The following is a 22,697-nucleotide window of genomic DNA, read 5'->3' as shown; positions in this document are numbered from 1 at the left end:
TGGTTACCATTAACAGTTCGCATCCAATTTGTTCTCTGGGTAATTCAGGGGGTTTACTATCCAATCCTGGCTATTGTTGGTGTCCCTGGTAAGTCTCTGCGTCCACTTATTCTATTTGTCATCTATTACTCTCCTTCTTATTTCAGTTTTGGGAGCACGGAATCCATTGAATTCAGTTTCACACTTAATCTCTGCTCCCTGTCGATTTAGTCCATTCCTGTACCTGAGGCTGGTCCACACTGATTACACCCTCCACTGTTCTCGGTGCAGACTTGATTGGCTGACGAGCCTCTTTCTGCACTGTAGGGGTTCTGTATAGATATTTCAACCCTGGGAAAGCAATTCTAACTGTCAACCCTATCTATGCCTCTCATCAGTTGATAGACTTCTATCAGACCTCCCCTCAGCCTCCACCACGCCAGAGAAATCAACTCTAGTTTGTCCAGCCTCTCCTTATGGCTCAGACCCTCTAATCCAGACAGCATCCCGGTAAACCTCTCCTGCACCTCTCCAAAGCCCCCACATCCTTCCTGTAAAGTGGCGACCAGAATTGAAGGCTTTTCTTAACCAATCCATCTCCAATGGTTCTCGACCCGTCTGATAGTGGAGATATTCTGGGTGGGTTTTTCCGGCTTACCCCAAGACTGGAAAATCCCAACTGAGATCAACGGACCTTTGCATGGTCTGTGTCCAGTCCACTTACGATTCCCGTGATGGACGGGACGGGAAAATCCACCCCCCCACCCCCATGTCACTATTTAATTTATTTAAACCCTTTAAAATGTCTGAGACCTATATCAAACCTCCTTATATCCTTCTCTGCTCTATGGAGAACGAAACCAGATTCTCTAGTCTAACCAGGTCACTGTATAATCCGTTCTCCTTGAACAATTCTAGGAAAACTCTTTTGTACCCTCCCAAAAGTCTCTCCATCCTTCTCAAAGTGTGCAGCTCAGTATTGGACACAGTATTCCATGTGGGATCAAAGTAGACTTTTACTGATGTTTACCACAACTTTCTTTTGAATAGATCGATTGCCGTCACATGTATTAGTATACGGTGAAAGGTATTGTTTCTTGCACCAGACAGACACAGCTTATTGTTCACGGATAAGTAAAGTATGGAATGCAGAATCGAGAAGTGTCTGTACGGAGAGAAAAGTGCTGACGTTTTGAGTTCAGATGATCCTTTGTCAAAGCTGATTGGTTTCAGATTCCAGCATCACTGTAAATTGTTTTTATAAAGGGAGTGCAGAATGTAGTGTTTGGACAAAGATCACCTTAATACATGGTAGGCTCTTGAGTCGATTGGTATGTGACCCCAGAATTTTGTTTTATTTCCTTGATGGAAAAAAAGTGCAAGAGTGTCTGTCCGGGGTGCATGAGATCCTTGATTACGCTGGCTGCTTTTCTGAGGCAACAGGAAGTGTAGTAGAGTCAATAGACAGAAAGCTAGTTTGTGTGATGGACTCGGCTACATTCATCAATTTTGTATTTACTTGTATTTAGGGCCATGCCGAGCTGTGATACCATCAGAAAGGATGCTTTCTATGCTGCAAAAGTAGGTGAGAGTCGTACGTGCCCCATTTCATTAACTTCCTGAGAAAGCATGGAATTTTTGAGCTTTCTGAACAAGAGTGTAGGTGTGGAGGGACCAGGAAATGCTGTTGGTGATCTGGACATCTGGAAACTTGAAGATCTCTTGTACTGTGTACACACATTCATATTACAAGCAGGGATTGGCCATTTAGCACCTTGTGCCTCTCTGCTATTGAAAAGATTCATGACTGATCTGATTGTAACGTCAACACCACATTTCTGCAAACCCCTGGGAATCTTTCAACCCCATCCTTCAAAATATTCAGAGACTCTGTTCCCACCATTTTGAAGGTGTAACCAAGAAAATTGATGAGGATACTGCAGTTGACATTGGATCTTTGCAACGCCTTTGACAAGATACCAAAAGGTAGGTCATTGAATAAGGTTAAACCTCATGGAATCAAGGGTGAGGTAGCCAGTTGGATGCAAAATTGTCTTGATGACAGAAAAGAGAGAGTGGTTGTATACAGTTCTATACAGTAAATGGCAGAACCCTTAAGAGTATTGATAGGCAAAGGGACTTGGATACACAGGTCACTGGAGGTGGAGAAGCTAGTCAAGAAGGCATTCGGCATGCTTGCTTTCATCAGCCGGGGTATTGAGTTTAAAAATTGGCAAGTCACGTTGCAGCTTTATCGAACCTCAGTAAGGCCGCACTTGGAATATAGTGTTCAATGCTGGTTGCCACACTATCAGAAGGATGTGGAGGCTTTGGAGAGGGTACAGAAAAGATTTACCCGGATGCTGCCTGGTATTGAGGGCATCAGCTATGAGGAGAGGTTGGAGAAACTTGTTTGTTCTCACTGGAGCGATGGAAGTTGAGGGGTGACCTGATAGAAGTCTGCAAGATTGAGAGGCATGGACTGAATGGATAGTCAGAAGCCTTTGCCCAGGGTAGAAGAGTCAATTACTAGGGGGCACATGTTTAAGGTGCGAGGGGCAAGGTTTAAAGAAGATGTACAAGGCTGATTTTTTTACACGGAAGGTGGTGGGTGCCTGTCACTCTCTGCTGGGAGAGGTCGTGGAAGCAGATACAATAGAGACTTTTAAGGGGCATCTTGACAAATACATGAGTGGAATGGGAATAGAGGGATATGGTTCCTGGAAGGGTGGGGGTTTTAGTTAAGTCAGGTAGCATGGTCGGTGCAGGCTTGGAGGGCCGAAGGGCCTGCTCCTGTGCTATAATTTTCTTTGTTCTTTGTTGTAGAAGTGGCTTTTCAGACTGATGGCCTGTGACGAGCGATGTGCCTCAGGGATTAGCGCTGGGACCACTGTTACTTGTATGAATAATTTGGATGAGATTTTAAGAGGCATGGTTAGGAAGTTTGCAGATGAGATCAAGAATGGTGGCACAGTGCACGGTGAAGATGGTTACCTAGAATTGCAATGGAATCGTGATAAATTGGCCCAGGAGGCCAATGAACTGCAGGTGGAGTTTAATTTGGATCAATGTAAGATGGAATCGGGACAGTTAATGGTTGGGCATTGGGGATAGTTATAGAGCAACTAGAGCAAGGTGTACGGTTCATAGCTTCTTGAAAGTGGAGTCACAGTTGGACAGAATGGTGAAGAAGATATTCAGCACGCTTGGTTTCTTTGGTCAGAACATTGAATACAGGAATTGGGATGTCTTGTTGAACTTGCACAAGATATCGGTAAGGCCAGACTTGGAATACTTTGTACAGTTCTGGTCACCATATTATAGAAAGAAGAACAAAGAACAGTACAGCACAGGAAACAGGCCCTTCGGCCCTCCAAGCCTGTGCCGCTCATTGGTCCAACCAGACCATTCGTTTGCATCCTTCCATTCCCAGGCTGCTCACGCGACTATCCAGCTAATTCTTCAATGATGCCAGCGTGTGTGTCTCCACCACCCTACCTGGCAGCGCATTCCAGGCCCCCACCACCCTCTGCGTAAAAAACGTCCCTGTGATATCGGAGTTATACCTCGCCCCTCTCACCTTCAGCCTGTGACCCCCTCGTGATCGTCACCTCCGACCTGGGAAAAAGCTTCCCACTGTTCACCCTATCTATACCCTTCATAAATTTGTACACCTCTATTAGGTCTCCCCTCATTCTGTGTCTTTCCAGGGAGAACAACCCCAGCCTACCCAGTCTCTCCTCATAGTTAAGACCCTCCATACCAGGCAACATCCTAGCAAACCTTCTCTGCACTGTCTCTAAAGCCTCCACGTCCTTTTGGTAGTGCGGTGACCAGAATTGGATGCAGTCCTCCAAATGTGGCCTAACCAGCGTTCTATACAGCTGCAACATCAGACTCCAGCTTTTATACTCTATACCCCGTCCTATAAAGGCAAGCATGCCATATGCCTTCTTCACCACCTTCTCCTCCTGTGCTGCCACCTTCAGGTATTTGTGGGCTTGCACACCTAGGTCCCTCTGTGTTTCTATACTCAGAAAGGGTAGTATTAAATACAAGAGTGCATAAAGCATTTATTAGGAGTTATAAAAAGAGGCTGGATAGACTGGAGCTTTTTTCCCCTGGAGCATAGGAGGCTTATGGGTGATTTGACACAAGAGGACATAGAGTTAAGGTGAGGGGGAGAGATGCAAATGGGTCCAGAGAAGGAATTGTTTAATTCTGAGGGTGATGAGTGACTGAAACGAGCTGCCAGAGGCAGTAGTAGGGGTGGATACACTTTCTCTTTTGAAACACGTTTAGACAGTTACATCAGTAAGATGGGTGTGGAGGGAACTGGGCCAAATGTGGGCATTTGGGGCTCTATGAAACCACCTTTTGAGGAAGAGAGCTCCAGAGAATCACCACCCTCCAATAGAAACAAATGTTCTCTTTATCTGTTTGTTGAATGTGTGACAACTTATTCTTAAACAATGACCCCGGGTTCTTGATTCTCCCAGAAGAAGAAACATCCTCTCCTTGCCCACCCTGTCCATGTCCCTCAGGAAGTTCAATGTTTCAATCAGAACCCCATTTTCTTTCTTCTCAAAAGATTAACAGCAATAGAGCAGGAAATACCTCACATTACTCCCCTGCCTGTGATAAACCAATCATCTGTGCATTCTTCCTGTCACCCCAGTTTCCCTGATTCACCCGCTCTCCCTGTTCCATTTCGCCCACGCCTCTGATAGAGAACCCAATGAATTGGTGTGTTGACAATAATCTCTCCTTCAATGTCAGTGAAATGAAGGAGGTACTCACAGATTCAGCATGCATAGTGGAGGACGTGTCCCTGTTTGCATCAATCGGGATGAAGTGGGAATAGTCGAGGGCTTCAAGTTTCTTGGCGTGCAAATCACCAACAATCTGTCCTGGTCCCTCTATGTATGGTATGTTTTGTCTGTATAGTGTTACGAAGGGGAGATTGATCTCCTTATTTAGAACGAACACTCAACCTCTCAAGGAGAAGTACGCCTCTTCATAATCTGCTAAAAAGTGTATGGGAAGGGGAATTATCTGTACCTTAACAGCTTTTAGTGATCAAACCAAAATAACTATCTGAGGCTCTCTCTAAAACAAAAGTAACTCTTTATTTAACTAACTAACAGTCAACAGGTTAACTAAACCATTAACAATCTATTTTTTAACACTAAGGGCAGAAGAATCAAAACCATCTTTTACACAGCCAATTTTACAACTTTTAGCATGTTTACTTTTTAAAATAATTTTACAAAAATTCGCTTCACAACCTTAAGAAAAAGAATGAACCATCATCATGAAAAGATGTCTTCATTTCTTCCCCTCCTTTAAACTCATGGCAAAGCATTCACAATAACATTTTCATGACCCGCAACATGTAAAATCTATGAATTAAAAGCTTATAACATAAGGCACCATAAGGCTGGTATTTTTGTCATTGAATTTTTAAAGAATTGTCAAAGGATTGGGATTGAACCTGGTGCATTGTTTGTAAGGTAAATAATAAAGAGTTGTAAGTACATTACTAAAATCAATAATTCCTTTCCAATTGTGGAATATTTTGACTGCCGGTTGTTGGGATTTTTTTTGAAAGTCAACCAATCGTCCATTCAATTTCACATTCATCCTCCTGCAACAACACAGCTCCAACACCTACACCACTGGAGGCGATGGCAGCTTTAAAGGTTTGCAAAAAGTTCAGTGTGGCGAAAACAGGTTCGGTGGTTAACACTGCTTTCAAATTTTCAACAGCCTCCCCGCATGGCTCTGACCACCAAAATTTCATGTTCCTTTTTGCCAAGTCCATCAACGGTGCCAAAAACCTACTAAAGTTGGCATGATTTTTCTGTCGAATTCTTTGAATCCCAAAAATGCCTTCTTCCACTTCTTCCTTCGATGATGGTCTTGGAAATTCCTTGATGGCCTTCACCTTCACATTTCTCAGTGTCATCCGCCCGTATCTGATGTTGTGCCTTGAAATGGTCGCTTCCGCCTTCACAAAAGCCAGTTTTTGCCAAGTTTATGATCAACCTTGCCTTCCATGATCATTTACGATTATATAAAATAATCTGCAGCTGGGAGTTGGATTTATACCACAAATGACATCCCAAAACCCGCCACAGTAGAGTTGCTTTACAGGTTATCAAAGTATCAAATTTAAACCCGATAGGCTGCTGCTATTCAAATCCTATTTTAAATTAATTGGTTGAAATTCAATAACATGTTATGATTCAAATGCTTAAAGGCTGTTACCAAAGCAGCCCTGTTGTTTTTGTCTCTGAAACGTTCTTTCACTTTGGTGCTCTCTGTTTACACATGCATCTCTTTTTGAACTCTAAGTGTGAAAAAAACACCTTTTAAATAGACAACTTGACAACTCTTAACATTTTTACAAACGCTTTACAAGTCTCCAAACACTAACTTCACAACAATAGCATACATGAAACAATACGTTTCATTTTCTACTAATACATGTCACAATAATAAATCAAATCATAAACTCCAATTTCCCCTTACTCCTCAACCCAGCTTTTGTTATCCATTTTTTTCATTTTTGAACTGCATTACATCCCTTCCCAGCTGGCATTTCAGTTTCATTGATTCTCGGTATATTCGCAGGATGCAGTTACATTTTGGAAAATATCAGTAAAACTAAATTCAAACTGGTAATGTGTTCCCCAGCTTGATATATAAATTGATTGTTTATTACCCTTCCTGACAGTGAATGTAATCACAATTGTGACCCTGAAGAGCAGAAATTGTGGTCTGTCCAAGTGTGTCACCCATTACCTGGCGGCCATGTCGGTGGGGGATCTACTGGTCATTATCTTTGACCTGATCTTGAGACACATTCCAATTGTTTATCGAGATCAGTTTGAATTCCTGTGGGCCATCCCCATTTGTAACATCCACGCCGTCCTGCTTTACGCAGCCACTGACTGTTCTGTCTGGTTCACCGTCACTTTCACCTTTGATCGATTTGTGGCCATTTGCTGCCCCAAGCTGAAAATTAAATATTGCAGTGAGAAAACGGCAGCTGTGGCTTTGGGAACAGTGACAGTGCTGAGCTGTTTAAAGAACATTTTCTGGTATTTTATGCTAAATGGTGGGTATTGGCTGTGGAATGACCCCTGGTTTTGTGATGCCGCTCAGGAAGTCCAGTTATCTTCGGTTTGGATAACCATTGAGTTCCTCCACCAAGTGCTAACACCTTGTGTCCCATTTGTTCTGATTCTGCTGCTCAATGTTGCCACGGTCAGACAGATTTTAGTGAGCAGCAGAGCCCGCAGGAGACTCCGTGCTCACAGCAGTGGGGAGAGTTCCAATGACCCAGAGATGGAGAGTCGAAGGAAATCAATCATTTTACTATTTGTTATCACCAGCAATTTCATCCTGTTATGGTCACTGTCAATGTTTTATTCTATATGGATCAGGATGTATGGTTTGGGTTATGAGTCCATATGGGTAGATCGCTTTGTTCTGGAATTGGGCTTCATGCTGCAGCTCCTGAGCTGCTGCACAAACACTGCAATTTATGCTGTGACACAAACTCAGTTCAGAAAGCAACTGCAGGATGTCTTGAAGTCTCTCTTGATTCCAATTTTTCCTTTCATTAACCCAAGGGGAGAGCTGAAACACTAAGAGTTTCAGAATGCTCCCTTTTTCATGCTTCAGACAGCAGATGGAGAATGAGCTGACGTATTTATTTTAGAACATAGAACATCGAACATTACAGCGCAGAACAGGCCCTTCGGCCCACTATGTTGCGCCGACCAGTTAAAAAACAATGACCCTGTAACCTAAACCAAACCCTTACCATCCATAAACCTATCCACGGAACTCTTAAACGCCCCCAAACTAGGCGCATTTACAACTGCAGCAGGCAGGGCATTTCAATCCCTCACCACCCTCTGGGTAAAGAACCTACCCCTGACATCCGTCCTATAACTACCACCCCTTAATTTAAAGCTATGCCCCCTCGTGCTAGCTTTCTCCATCCGAGGAAAAAGGCTATCACTGTCCACCCTATCTAAACCTCTAATCATCTTATATTTTAGACATTTACATCTGATGTTTTGACCATCTGTCGTTTTAGATATTTATGCTAGTTATTTAATTAATAAAACTGAACTGAATCACCAAGAGTTTCTGGAATTACAAGAATGACACCAATTGGGAAATGCGACCCCATGACAAAATGGGGGGGTGGTGCCACGGTGACACAGTGGTTAGCCCTGTTGTCTCACAGTGCCATGAACCCAAGTTCAGTTCCTGACTCAGGTCAATGACTGTATGGAGTCTGCACATTCTCCCCATGTCTGCATAGATTTCCTACAGCTGGTCCTGTTTTCTCCCACTGTCCAAAATTTTTGCTAGTTAGATGGATTAGGTGTTAAATTCTACCTGAGCAGACACCAGAGTGTGGCAACAACAGTATTTGTACACTAGCTTCATTGCAGTGTTAATGTAAGCCTACTTGTGATACTGATAAATCAACATTAATCCTTCCACTGGCTAGACGATCTTCCCTCATTCTTCCGAGACACTGAAAGGGCAGACATTCTGCCCCCCAACAATACTATCCTTCCACTGTTAGGGCCATCCTTCACGTCATGCCAAATGGTCACCCTGATCTGACAGAAATCTGACTGCGATATACAGAGGTCAAATGGTGGGGCTATCAGTAAGAAGCTGAGGTCACCTCTGGGGACCCTGGTACGAATCCCAGCGTAGCAGACGTGGAATTTGAATCAATTGAAATAATCCTGGAATTAAGATTCTACTGATGACCATTATCAGTTGTCGGGGAGACACATGGTTCACTAATATCCCTTTCGGGTAGGACCTTTGCCGTTCTTACCTGGTCAGGCTAAAGTGTAACTCCAGAGTCACAGCAATGTGGTTGACTCTTCAGTGCCTTCTGAAATGATGTATTAACAAGCCACTCAATTCATAGACAACTCGGGATTGGGACTAAATGCTGGCCCAGCCAGCGATGCCCATGCCTCGCGAATGGATACAAAAAATACAGAGAGCAAGTAATGTCACAGAGATGGCCAGGGGATTGGAGTAAGAAGTCTCACAACAGCAGGTTAAAGTCTAACAGGTTTATTTGGTAGCAAAAGCCATTAGCTTTCGGAATGGTGCTTCTTCACCAGGTAAGTGGGAGTTCTGTTCACAAACTGGGCGTATAAAGACAGCAGAGCATTGGAGACAGAGATTTTTTACCAACTCAGCATGGGTAGGGTTGAAATGGAAATGAACTGAAATCCTGAGAGAGGAAAGAGAGAGGGGAAGAGAGAGATTGGAGAGAGATTAGGTGTGAGTGTGTGTGTGAGAAAGAGAGAGACAAGGAGAGGGGTAGAAAGAGAGAGAAATAAATGGGGAATGAAACTGAGACAGAGAGAAATAAAACAGATAGGCTGAGAATCAGGGAAACAGTGAGAGAAAAGGGCAGTGGTGGTGGATGGAGAGGGAAAGAGAATGCAGTTCGGGGTGGGGAGAGGGACAAAAACCAAAGAGACAGCGAGGAAGAATGAAATGCAGAGCTGTTGAGATGTGAGATTGAGGACACTGGGAAGAAATTAAAGGGGCAGAGATAGAGTGAGATAGAGAGGGAAAATGAGAGAGAGCGAGAGCAAAATACAGACGTAGAGGCTGAGGTTTAGACAAAGAAAGAGACAGTGATAGAATGGGAGACAGAGGTGAAGTAACGTGAAAAGTAAAGTTCATTTATTAGTCACAAGTAAGGCTGACATTAACAGTGCAATTAAGTTACTTTGAAATTCCCTTAGTCACCACAGCCCGTTTCCTGTTTGAGGCCAATACGTCTAATGAACACATCTTTCAGGGAGATGCAGACAAAGAGATACAGAGCCAGAGAGAGAGGGACAGAGACATCAAGATACATAACAAATGACACAGCCAGAGAACCATTAACAAAGGGACTCAGAGAGAGTGACAGACACAGCGAGAGTGACAGAGATCAAAATAGACAGAGGAAGAGACAGGACGAAGGAGGATATTGACACAAGTATATACAGAGAGGGAAAGAGAAGGAAACAAATCGACATGGTCTGACGTTAGTCTACCTTTAAGATTTGTTTTAAATCATGTTCTCGACAGTTATAAGCAGACCTTTTGAGATTTTTGTTTTTTTTCTTAGTGTTGCTGGGCCAACACTGGTTCAATGTCCATTTATTGCCACTTCAATGGCTTAAATGAGTATTTGTTTATTTTTACTGTGGGATCTTTTATGTCCTTGCATTGTGAGAGGGAACTTCGATTGACAAAATAAAATCAGGTGGTTCCTCCCAGGAAATATGTAAGGATTCATTTCAATGTTAGTTCTGAAGCAGGTGGATATAAACCTGGAAAGCAGAGTTCCTCTCTTTCTCTCTCTCTCCCAGGTTTCTGGAAATTCTGCTGTTAGATATAAGTAAGGTGCCTGACCCCTCCTGAGAAGAAAATCTGTCGCTCATTGTTCATTTGACTAGAGTCTCCGCAGTTGCAAAACTCTTCCGACTCCGAGTTTGTCTGTGTGTGCCGCAAGAGAACTGCAACAATAAAGCGAAGGTCTAAATCCCAATATCATGTGGGCATTATTTTTTTGCTGTGCTAAACCTGTGTTTTTTTCCAGGATTTGTTTCGTTGGAATGTTGTTTGGATGTTAAAGTTCATGCAATATCATGTTTAATTTTTGTTTGTAACTGGTAAAATGTGTTGCTAATTTTCTTTCTATGTCTAAATTCAATAAACTGTATATCAAATAAACTTTGATGAGAGCTCATTCGTAGATTAATTGGATGATAGTTGAAGTGAAGCATCTCATGCTTACCAAAGCAAAACGTAGCATCCAGGCAGACTTCATGAAACACTTTGGAGCTTCCGACCTGAATTATAGAAATGAAAACATGACAGAGGCATAATCAATAGCAGACAGATACACAGTATGACACAGAGACAGAGATCAACTGAGACAGAGAGCCAAGAGAGACAGTGAAAGTGAGGGAGGAGAGAGGTCAAAAGAGAGTACAGAGAGAGAGAAGACAGAGAGAGAGAGGAGACAGAGAGAGTTGAGGGGGGGAGACAGAGACAAAGGAGACAGAGAGAAAGGAGACAGAGACAGAGAAGACAGAGAGAGAGGAGACAGAGAGAGGAGAGAGAGGGAGAGGAGACAGACAGTGAGAGAGGGCAGAGAGAGAGGAGACAGAGAGAGAGAGGAGACAGGGAGAGTTGGGGGGGAGACAGAGACAAAGGAGACAGAGAGAGAAGATGGTGTGATTGGGGGTGGGAACAGAGAAAAAGGAGAGACAGGGGAGACAAAGAGACAGGAGACAGAGAGAGAGAAAGACCAAAAACAAAGCCAAAGTAACAGGGCCTGAGAAAGAGAGAGAGAGACAGAGGGTAGAACAAAGTGATTGAGAAAGAGAAAGAAAGAGCGCAAAAGAAAATGAGAGAGGATATGGTGAGAATGTCACACCTAATGACAGTGACAGAGAAAGACAGAGAGAGAGGACAGAGAGTGAGACAGTGTGTGAAAGAGAGAGAGAGAGAGGGTAAGAGAGGCATAGAGACAGAGAGATAGAGACGTACAGTGGCAAAAAGAGAGAGGGAGAGAGTGACAGAGATTGAGACAGAGAGAGATAAATATGGAGCGAGTGATGTTCTTTGCGCCTGTTTGCAGAGGTCATTGCGACTCACTCTAGAGACCGAGGATAAGGATGTGGGTCCTTGGGCAGTGCCAGACTGGCAGTGCCACCTTGGCACCTGGGCAATGCTGACTGGGGGGACGAGGTTAAAAGGGGTCGGGCAAGAGGGGGAGGTGCTAATGATGCTTGGGACTAATGGGAGTTGGGCTAATGCTGGGGAGGGGTTAATGTAGGCGAGCAATTCATTGGCAGAGGTGGTCCACTTCTACTCTTCAGCAATCGTGGTGGGGAGTGGGGTGGGGGGGGGTGGTGGGGTAGAGAGAGGGCCCGCTGCCACTCTGCAATGATCGTGTGGGGGTCGGGGGAGGGGGGAGGGCCCACTGCCATTCTGCAATGAACGGTGGAGGGAGGAAGGGAGGGGAGTCTACTGCCACTCTGCAGTGATCGTGGGGGAGCGGGGAAGGAGAGAGGGCCCACTGCCACTCTGCAGTGATAGGTGGGGGTAGGGAGGGGGGAGGGGTAGAGGGAGAAGGGTTTGCTGCCACTCTGCAGCGATCACTGAGGGGAGAGAAGGAGGGGAGTCTGCTGCCACTCTGCAGTAATCGGTGGGGGGGGGGGCAGCGGGGCCATGATCGTTGGGATCAGTCCGGACAGCAAGGGTTGTTGGCGGGGGGGGCTATATTTTGGGCCATGGACCCCCCACAGTTGCAGGGGTTGTGGGGGGGGGCAGGTAGCTGCTTCAGGCAGCCTGCAGTTATCCGGGGCCTGAGATCTCTCCCTTTTCTGTCAGTCCCCCCCCACCGCACCCCTCCCCACCCCCCCCACCCCCACCCCCACCCTGGCTACTGCCAATGCGCATGTGCAGCTTCAGGGGCCTTGCACATGCACACTGCCCCCCTCTGCAGGCTGTCAGGGATGCTACGCCCCATCCACTGGCTTCTGCAACAGACTTGCTCAGAATTTTTCAGGTAGTGTTGGGGAGGCGGAGTGGGGGAGCGGGGTGCGGGTTTGTGCTGAAAACATTCCCAATAGAAGGATCCGAAACTCTCCCACTTTCAAGTCCGCCCAGCACACTTCAAAAACAAATGGCAAAATCGCCCCCCTGAGAATCGTTCTCGACTGGGGTTCATGACCAAAAAGGCGTCAATCTTTCAACTGTTGACGATCAAAGGGAGTTGGCTTTCAGTTCTCCAAACATGAAAGGAGGATGACATTTCCAGTTTGATATGGAGCTTTGGTGAAATTATACCTGGAATGCCATGTCCAGTCTTCATGCCTTTGGAAATACGTCCTTTGTTGGTGGTACGCGGTGAAAGATTGTGAAATTGGCTGCACTGAAGTGAATCTTCTCCCTTGATCAGAGGCTGAATAAATTGGACCTCAGCTGCTCTGGAATTAAATAGTGACAAGGACGATGCCATTGACATATGTAGGCTTCTAAATGGATTCGACCTGGTTTGAATTATTGTTGTCACGTGCATTGGGATACAATGAAAAGCATTGTTGCTTGCGTTCTACATAGGCAGAGCATACTGTTCATAGAGTAGGTAGCAGAGAAAGAAAGGAAAGGGTGCAGAATATACTGCTACAGTCACAGCTCGGGTGTAGAGAAAGATCAGCTTAGTATAGAATCCATACAGCACAGATGGAGGCCATTTGGCCCAACAAACCTGCACCACAATTCCAACAGGCCCTATCCTCACAACCCCATGTACTTACTCTGCTAATCCCCTGACCCTAAGGAACAATGTAGCACGGGCAACCCACCTAAACTGCACATCAGTGGACAGTAAGGTGCATTTTAGAGTGACCAATCAACCTAATCTACAGTTCTTTGGACGCTAAGGGGCAATTTAGCATGGCCAATCCACCTAACCTGCACATCTTTGAACACTAAGGGGTAATTTAGCATGGCCAATCCACCTAACCTGCACATCTTTGAACACTAAGGGGTAATTTAGCATGGCCAATCCACCTAACCTGCACATCTTTGAACACTAAGGGGCAATTTAGCATGGCCAATCCACCTAACCTGCACATCTTTGGAGTGTGAGAGGAAACCAGATCACCCGGCGGAAACCCATGCAGTCACGGAGAGAACATACAAACTCCACACAGACTCCAAAGCCGGAATTAAATCCGTATCCCTGGCGCAATGAGATTAGCGGTGCTAATAAAAATAGCACTTGCCCATCACCTCCCTCTGACGTAGATTGTTCGTTGGATAAAAAGGAAGCCTCTTCATGTGAAAGGTGCAATCACAAATTAACATGCAGTGTCAGAGTGCGGCCTCATGGAGCTTCCCCTTCGAGACAAATGAAGACATTGCACATTCCAGCAAAATGAAAATACAAGCTCTGGATTAATTTGGTTGTTTCAGTGACTGTAACTAATATAAAACAGATCAAGACATTTAATTGTCTCCCTGGGGAGATGAAACACCATATAAATATATCGAGCATACAATGCAGTGTGGAACGTCTTATAAACATGCATGTAACACCAAGGGGGCTTGCGTTTGCCCTTTATTATCCCATCCTTGCTGCTGTCGGTATTCCAGGTAGTAGACTTCAGTTCATCACTGGCGATGGGTCTCTTTGTTTAGCCTCACAACTTGGCTGATAGCATTGCTGACTTTTAACTTTTTACCATTTGCCTCTTAGCACAACTTTGATTTGACTTGATTTCTTATTGCCCCATTTTTTGGGGTATGGTGAAAAGTATTGTTTCTTGCGCACTATACAGACAAAGCATACCATTCATAGAGTACATAGGAGAGATGGATTTGATTTGATTTATTATTGTCACATGTATTAGTGTGCATGAAAAGTATTGTTTATTGCACACTATACAGACATAGAGTACATAGGGAAGAAGGATTTGATTTAATTTGATTTATTACTGTCACATGTATTGGAAGACAGTGAAAAATATTTTCCTTGCATGCTACACAAAGCATACTATTCATAGAGTCCATACAGGAGAAGGATTTGATTTAATTTGAATTATTACTGTCACATGTATTGGAAGACAGTGAAAAATATTTTTTTTGCATACTACACAAAGCATACCATTCATAGAGTCCATACAGGAGAAGGATTTGATTTGATTTGATTTATTATTGTCACATGCATTGCGATACAGTGAAAAGTATTGCTCCTTGCGCACTATACAGACAAAGCATAACATTCATAGAGTACAGAAGAAATGGCAGAGGTGCTCAATGAGTACTTTGCCTCAGTATTCACGGTGGAAGCTGATCTGGGAGATTTTGCTACGGATTTGCAGCAGATGGAAAAGATTGAGTTAGTGGATATTAAGATGGAGGATGTGTTAGAACTTTTGAATTCTATCAAGATAGATAAGTCGCCGGGACCAGATGGGATATACCCCAGGATACTGTGGGAGGCGAGGGAAGTGATTGCAGAGCCCCTGGCGATGATCTTTGCGTCGTCAATGGAGACGGGAGAGGTTCCGGAAGATTGGAGGATTGCAGATGTAGTCCCTATTTTCAAGAAAGGGAACAGAGATAGCCCGGGAAATTACCGACCGGTGAGTCTGACCTCAGTGGTTGGTAAGCTGATGGAGAAGCTTCTGAGGGACAAGATCTATGAGCATTTGGAGAGGTTTGACATGATCAGGAATAGTCAGCATGGATTTGTCAAGGGCAGGTCGTGCCTTACAAGCCTAGTTGAGTTCTTCGATAATGTGACTGAACACATTGACGAAGGAAGTGCCGTGGACGTGGTGTACATGGACTTCAGCAAGGCATTTGATAAGGTCCCCCATGCAAGACTTCTTGAGAAGGTGAGAGGGCATGGGATCCAAGGGCCTTTGGCCTTGTGGATCCAGAACTGGCTTGCCTGCAGAAGGCAGAGAGTGGTTGTGGATGGGTCTTTTTCTGAATGGAGGTCAGTCACCAGTGGAGTGCCCCAGGGATCTGTTCTAGGACCCTTGCTGTTTGTCATTTTCATAAATGACCTGGATGAGGAAGTGGAGGGATGGGTAAGTAAGTTCGCTGATGACACGAAGGTCGGTGGTGTTGTGGATGGTCTCGAAGGATGTCAAAAGTTGCAGCAGGACATAAATAGGATGCAGGACTGGGCAGAGAAGAGGCAGATGGACTTCAACGCGGATAAATGCGTAGTCGTCCATTTTGACAGAACCAACAGGATGAACGAGTACACTATCAAGGGCAGGAGTCTTAGTAGTGTTGAAGAGCAGAAGGATCTTGGGGTCCGGGTCCACAGGACTCTTAAATCGGCCTCGCAGGTGGAAGAGGTGGTCAAGAAGGCGTATGGTGTACTGGCCTTCATTAATCGAGGGATTGAGTTTAGGAGTCGGGAGGTAATGCTGCAACTTTATAAGACCCTTGTCAGGCCTCATTTGGAGTACTGTGCGCAGTTCTGGTCGCCTCACTATAGGAAAGACGTAGAAGCTATTGAAAGGGTACAGAGGAAATTTACAAGGATGTTGCCTGGACTGGGAGGCATGCCTTATGAAGTTAGGTTGAGGGAGCTGGGTCTCTTTTCCCTGGAGAGACGAAGGTTGAGAGGTGACCTGATAGAAGTTTATAAAATGTTGAGAGGAATGGATAGGGTGGATTCTCAGAGGCTATTTCCCCGGGTTGAAATGGTCGCTATGAGAGGACACAGATTTAAGGTGCAGGGAGGAAAGTACAGAAGTGATGTTAGGGGTAAGTTTTTCACTCAGAGGGTGGTGAGTGAGTGGAATCGGCTGCCATCAGTGGTGGTGGAGGCGAACTCGCTGGGGTCTTTTAAAAGACTTCTGGATGAGTATATGGGGTTTTATGGGATTGGGGGTTATAGATAGGTGTTGATGTGATTGGCGCAACTCGTGGGCCGAAGGGCCTGTTTGTGCTGTAGTGTTCTATGTTCTATGTTTTACATAGGGGAGAAGGATTTGATTTGATTTATTATTGTCACATGTGTTGGGATACAGTGAAAAGTATTGTTTCTTGCGCACTATACAGACAAAGCATAACATTCATAGAGTACATAGGGGAGAAGGATTTGATTTGATTTATTATTGTCGCATGTATTGGGATAGTGAAAAGTATATAGACGCTATAGAGGCCATTCATAGAATACATGTGGACACAGAATATAGTGTTACAGTCATAGCTAGGCTGTGGAGAAAAATCAACTTAATGTATGATAAGTCCAATCAAAATCTGACAGCAGCAGGGAAGAAACTGTTCTTGAGTCGGTTGGCATGTGACCTCAGAATCTTGCATCTTTTTCCTGATGGAAGAAGGTGGAAGAGAGAATGTATGGGGTGCTTAATTATGCTGGCTGTATTCCCCGAGGCAGCGGGAAGTGCAGACGGAGTCAATGAATGGGAGGCTGGTTTGAATGATCCGAGCAGTTGTAGTTTCCTGCAGTCTTGGACAGAGGAGGAGCCGTACCAAGCAGTGGTACTAACCAGAAGGAATACTTTCTATGGTCTGTAAACATTGGTGAGACTCTTGGTGGATATGCCAAATTTCCTTAGCTTCATCAGAAATCAGAGGCGTTGGTGGGCTTTCTTAACTAGAGCGTTGGCTTAGAGGGCCTAGCACAGGCTGTTAGTGATCTGAACACCACGAAGCTTGAAGTTCTCAGCTATTCCCACTTCACCCCCTTTGATGTAGATAGAAAAGCAGAAATGTGATAAATACCATATCCTACTGATTCCACGGCATCATTGCAGAATGTTGTCATCTTGCTATTTGTAGATGCCTTTTTAAACCCGTGCATTTTTCCTGCTAGACCCCCAATACTAAGGGGCAATTTAGCATGGCCAATCCACCTAACCTGCACGTCTTTGGATACTAAGGGCCAATTTCGCATGGTCAATCCACCTAACCTGCTCTTCTTTGGACACAAAGGGAGAAGTTAGCATTGTCAATGCACCTAACCTGCACATCTTTGGATCCTAAGGGACAATTTGGCATGGCCAATCCATCTAACCTACACACATTTGGGCACTAAAATTAATTTAGCATTGCCAATTGAGATAACCTACACATCTTTGGAATGTGGGAGGAAACTGGAGCGCCCGGAGAAAACCCATACCTTGGCAGGATTCAAAGACAGGCCCCAGAAAATTAGTTCAGTTTATGGGTTAATAGTATAACAGTAATACAACAAGGCCATTGCCTCCCCCTATTTTCATTAAGTTGTTCATTTAATAGTCACCAGGTTTGTATTATTTATAAAAATGTTTCATTGTATTACTAACACGGTTCCCTTCAGTATCCCTTCAGTATGATATAACGTCACAGCATTTAACTCATCAATAAAAAATCACTCAAAAATATCCCACGTTGAATGTAATGGCTGACTTGATTAAAGGGGCAATTTTGGGCATTAACATGTTTGCAAGTTGATATACAATTGCCAAAATAGAATACAAGTGGTTATTTTTAATATTGCAACTGTATTTCCCCAAAATACTCTCAATCTCGATCTCTAACCCTGATTACAGCCTGACCTTATTCCCCCACATGTTGAAGATTCCACTCTGGTGCTGGCTATTATTCCTCATCTCTATGGCTGGCAGAACCCTGGAATTATTTTATCTCTAATCTGTACTCCGCATTGAGTGAGGCAGTATGATAGCAGAGTGATTAGCACTGCTACCTCACAAGGCTAGGGACTCAGGTTTGTTCACTGTGCATTCTCCCCGAGTCTGTGTGTGTTCCCTCTGTGTGCTCCAGTTTCCTCCCACATTCCAAAGATGTGCATTGCCCATGCTAATTTGTCCCTTCGTATCCAGAGGTTGTAGGTTGAGTGGATTGAACATGGTTAATTGCACCATAGTGTCCTAAAAATGTGTAGTCTTGTTAGATTGAATGGCCAGGCTAAATTGTATCTCAGTGGGATTAGCAGAGGAAATATGTGGGGCTATGGGGATAGTCGGGACTATTGTCAGTGCAAGCTTGTTGGGTCGCATGGACTCCTTTTGCACTGTAGGAATCCTATGATACAATGATGGCTGTTGCTGGCTCTAATCTCTGTGTTAGGGCGCTGAATGTCCAAGGTAAGAACAATGATAACTTACCTTGACAGGGGAGTGATGGATTTCTGCAGTTGCAGCACTCCACTGAATGCAACCACTCAAGAAGTCGAGGTCAGGAGGACATTGAAGAGGCAACTACAGTTAGAATAGCTGAGAATTACCACGGTCCCTCCGTAACCATGCACAGTGGAAACTCAACGAACAATATTTGTATGTTTAACCTGAGCCTCATTTCGAACCTTTCATGAAAATCCTGTGGAGGTGGGAGTGGGGCAGGGGCGGTGGGGGGGGGATGCGGGGGCGGTAGGTAAGCTGAATAGCTGAGGTTTTTTGCCCCCAGGGTAGGGGGAGTCCAAAACTAGAGGGTGCAGGTTTAAAGTTGGGGGGGTGGTGAGGTGCAGGGAACCAAAGGATAATTTTTTTCACACACAGGGTGTTGGGCGTATGGAATGTGCTGCCTGTGGCGGTGGTAGAGGCAGATACAATTTCAATGTTTAAAAGACATTTGGACAGGGGCGTGGATGGGAAAGGTTTCTAGGGATATGGGCCAAATGCAGGTGAATGGGACTAGTTCAGTTTAGGAAACGTAGTCAGTACGGGTGAGTTGGCTGGTCAGCCTGTTCCTGCTCTGTCAATCTCTCCGACTCTATATTTTGTTTTGTGATTGTACATTTGGTCAGTCCTATTTGAAACAATGAAACGGTGTTCAAAATACAAAGTTTGAGGTCAGATCCAAGTCTGTAAATTCCATAATGAAAGAGAATGCGGTGGGGGGTGGGGGGAGGGACAAAAACCAAAGAGACAGCGAGAAAGAATGAGATGCAGAGGTGTTGAGATGTGAGATTGAGGACACTGGGAAGAAATTAAAGGGGCAGAGATAGAGTGAGATAGAGAGGGAAAATGAGAGAGAGCGAGGGCAAAATACAGACGTAGAGGCTGAGGTTTAGACAAAGAAAGAGACAGTGATAGAATGGGAGAGAGAGGTGAAGTAACATGAAAAGTAAAGTTTATTTATTAGTCACAAGTAAGGCTGACATTAACAGTGCAATTAAGTTACTTTGAAATTCCCCTAGTCACCACAGCCCGTTTCCTGTTTGAGGCCAATACGTCTAATGAACACACCTTTCAGGGAGATGCAGACAAAGAGATACAGAGCCAGAGAGAGAGGGACAGAGACATCAAGATACATAGCAAATGACACAGCCAGAGAACCATTAACAAAGGGACTCAGAGAGAGTGACAGACACAGCGAGAGTGAGAGAGATCAAAATAGACAGAGGAAGAGACAGGAGGAAGGAGGACATTGACACAAGTATATACAGAGAGGGAAAGAGAAGGAAACAAATCAACATGGTCTGACGTTAGTCTACCTTTAAGATTTGTTTTAAATCATGTTCTCGACAGTTATAAGCAGACCTTTTGAGATTTTTGTTTTTTTCTCAGTGTTGCTGGGCCATCTGCTCAATGTCCATTTATTGCCACTTCAATGGCTTAAATGAGGATTTGTTTATTTTTACTGTGGGATCTTTTATGTCCTTGCATTGTGAGAGGGAACTTCGATTGACAAAATAAAATCAGGTGGTTCCTCCCAGGAAATATGTAAGGATTCATTTCAATGTTAGTTCTGAAGCAGGTGGATATAAACCTGGAAAGCAGATTTCCTCTCTTTCTCTCTCTCTCCCAGGTTTCTGGAAATTCTGCTGTTAGACATAAGTAAGGTGCCTGACCCCTCCTGAAAAGAAAATCTGTCGCTCATTGTTCATTTGACTAGAGTCTCCGCGGTTGCAAAACTCTTCCGACTCCGAGTTTGTCTGTGTGTGCCGCAAGAGAACTGCAACAATAAAGCAAAGGTCTAAATCCCAATATCGTGTGGGCATTATTTTTTTGCTGTGCTAAACCTGTGGAAAGTGTTTTTTTCCAGGATTTGTTTCGTTGGAATGTTGTTTGGATGTTAAAGTTCATGCAATATCATGTTTAATTTTTGTTTGTAACCAGTGAAATGTGTTGCTAATTTTCTTTCTACACGTAAATTAAATAAACTGTATATCAAATAAACTTTGTTTGATGAGAGCTCATTCGTAGATTAATTGGATCATAGTTGAAGTGAAGCATCTCATGCTTACCAAAGCAAAACGCATCATCCAGGCAGACTTCATGAAACACTTTGGAGCTTTCGACCTGAATTATAAAAATGAAAACATGACAGAGGCATAATCAATAGCAGACAGATACACAGTATGACACAGAGACAGAGAGCAACTGAGACAGAGAGCCAAGAGAGACCGTGAAAGTGAGGGAGGAGAGAGGTCAAAAGAGGGGACAGAGAGAGAGAAGGCAGAGAGAGGAGACAGAGAGAGAGAGAAAGGAAACAGAGACGGGGAGACAGAGAGAGAGGAGACAGAGAGAGGAGAGTGAGAGAGAGAGGAGACAGACAGAGAGAGAGGAGACAGAGAGAGAGGGGGGGAGACAGAGAGAGAGAAGACAGAGAGAGGAGACAGACAGAGAGAGAAAGGAGACAGAGACAGAGGTGACAGAGAGAGAGGAGACAGAGAGAGTGGTGGGGGGGAGACAGAGAGAGGAGCCAGAGAGAGTGGAAACAGAGAGAGGGAGAGAGAGGACGGAGACAAAGGAGACAGAGAGAGAAGATGGGGTGAGTTGGGGGGGGGAGGGACAGAGAAAAAGGAGAAACAGGGGAAACAAAGAGAGAGGAGACAGAGAGAGAGAAAGACCAAAAACAAAGCCAAAGTAACAGGGCCTGAGAAAGAGAGAGAGACAGAGGGTAGAACAAAGTGACTGAGAAAGAGAAAGAAAGAGCGCAAAAGAAAATGAGAGAGGATATGGTGAGAATGTCACACCTAATGACAGTGACAGAGAAAGACAGAGAGAGAGGACAGAGAGTGAGACAGTGTGTGAAAGAGAGAGAGGGAGAGGGTGAGAGAGGCATATAGTCAGAGAGATAGAGACGTACAGTGGCAAAAAGAGAGAGGGAGAGAGTGACAGAGATTGAGACAGAGAGAGATAAATATGGAGCGAGTGATGATCTTTGCGCCTGTTTGCAGAGGTCATTGCGGCTCACTGTAGAGGCCGAGGATAAGGATGTGGGTCCTTGGGCAGTGCCAGACTGGCAGTGCCACCTTGGCACCTGGGCAATGCCGACTGGGGGGACGAGGCTAAAAGGGGTCGGGCAAGAGGGGGAGGTGCTAATGACGGTTGGGACTAATGGGATTGAGCTAATGCTGGGGAGGGGTTAATGTAGGCGAGCAATTCATTGGCAGAGGTGGTCCACTTCTACTCTTCAGCAATCGTTGTGGGGAGTGGGGTGCGGGGGGGTGGGGTAGAGAGAGGGCCGGCTGCCACTCTGCAGTGATCGTGGGGGGGGTGGGGAAGGAGAGAGGGCCCACTGCCATTCTGCAATGATCGGTGGAGGGAGGAAGGGAGGGGAGTCGACTGCCACTCTGCAGTGATCGTGGGGGAGCGGGGAGGGAGAGAGGGCCCACTGCTCTTTGTTTAGCCTCACAACTTGGCTGATAGCATTGCTGACTTTTAACTGTTTAACATTTGCCTCTTAGCACAACTTTGATTCGACTTAATTTATTATTGTCACATTTATTGGGGTATGGTGAAAAGTATTGCTTCTTGCGCACTACACAGACAAAGCATACCATTCATAGAGTACATAGGAGAGATGGATTTGATTTGATTTATTATTGTCACATGTATTAGTGTGCATGAAAAGTATTGTTTATTGCACACTATACAGACATAGAGTACATAGGGAAGAAGGATTTGATTTAATTTGAGTTATTACTGATACATGTATTGGAAGACAGTGAAAAATATTTTTCTTGCATGCTACACAAAGCATACCATTCATAGAGTCCATACAGGAGAAGGATTTGATTTGATTTGATTTCTTATTGTCACATGTATTGGGATACAGTGAAAAGTATTGTTTCTTGCGCACTATACAGACAAAGCATAACATTCATAGAGTACATAGGGGAGAAGGATTTGATTTGATTTATT

The sequence above is a fragment of the Carcharhinus amblyrhynchos genome, unplaced genomic scaffold (assembly GCF_965287045.1).
Source record: "Carcharhinus amblyrhynchos unplaced genomic scaffold, sCarAmb.v2.hapA scaffold_51, whole genome shotgun sequence".
Lineage (NCBI taxonomy): Eukaryota > Metazoa > Chordata > Chondrichthyes > Carcharhiniformes > Carcharhinidae > Carcharhinus > Carcharhinus amblyrhynchos.
The sequence above is the reverse complement of the archived record's forward strand: the minus strand, read 5'-3'. Positions refer to the sequence as shown.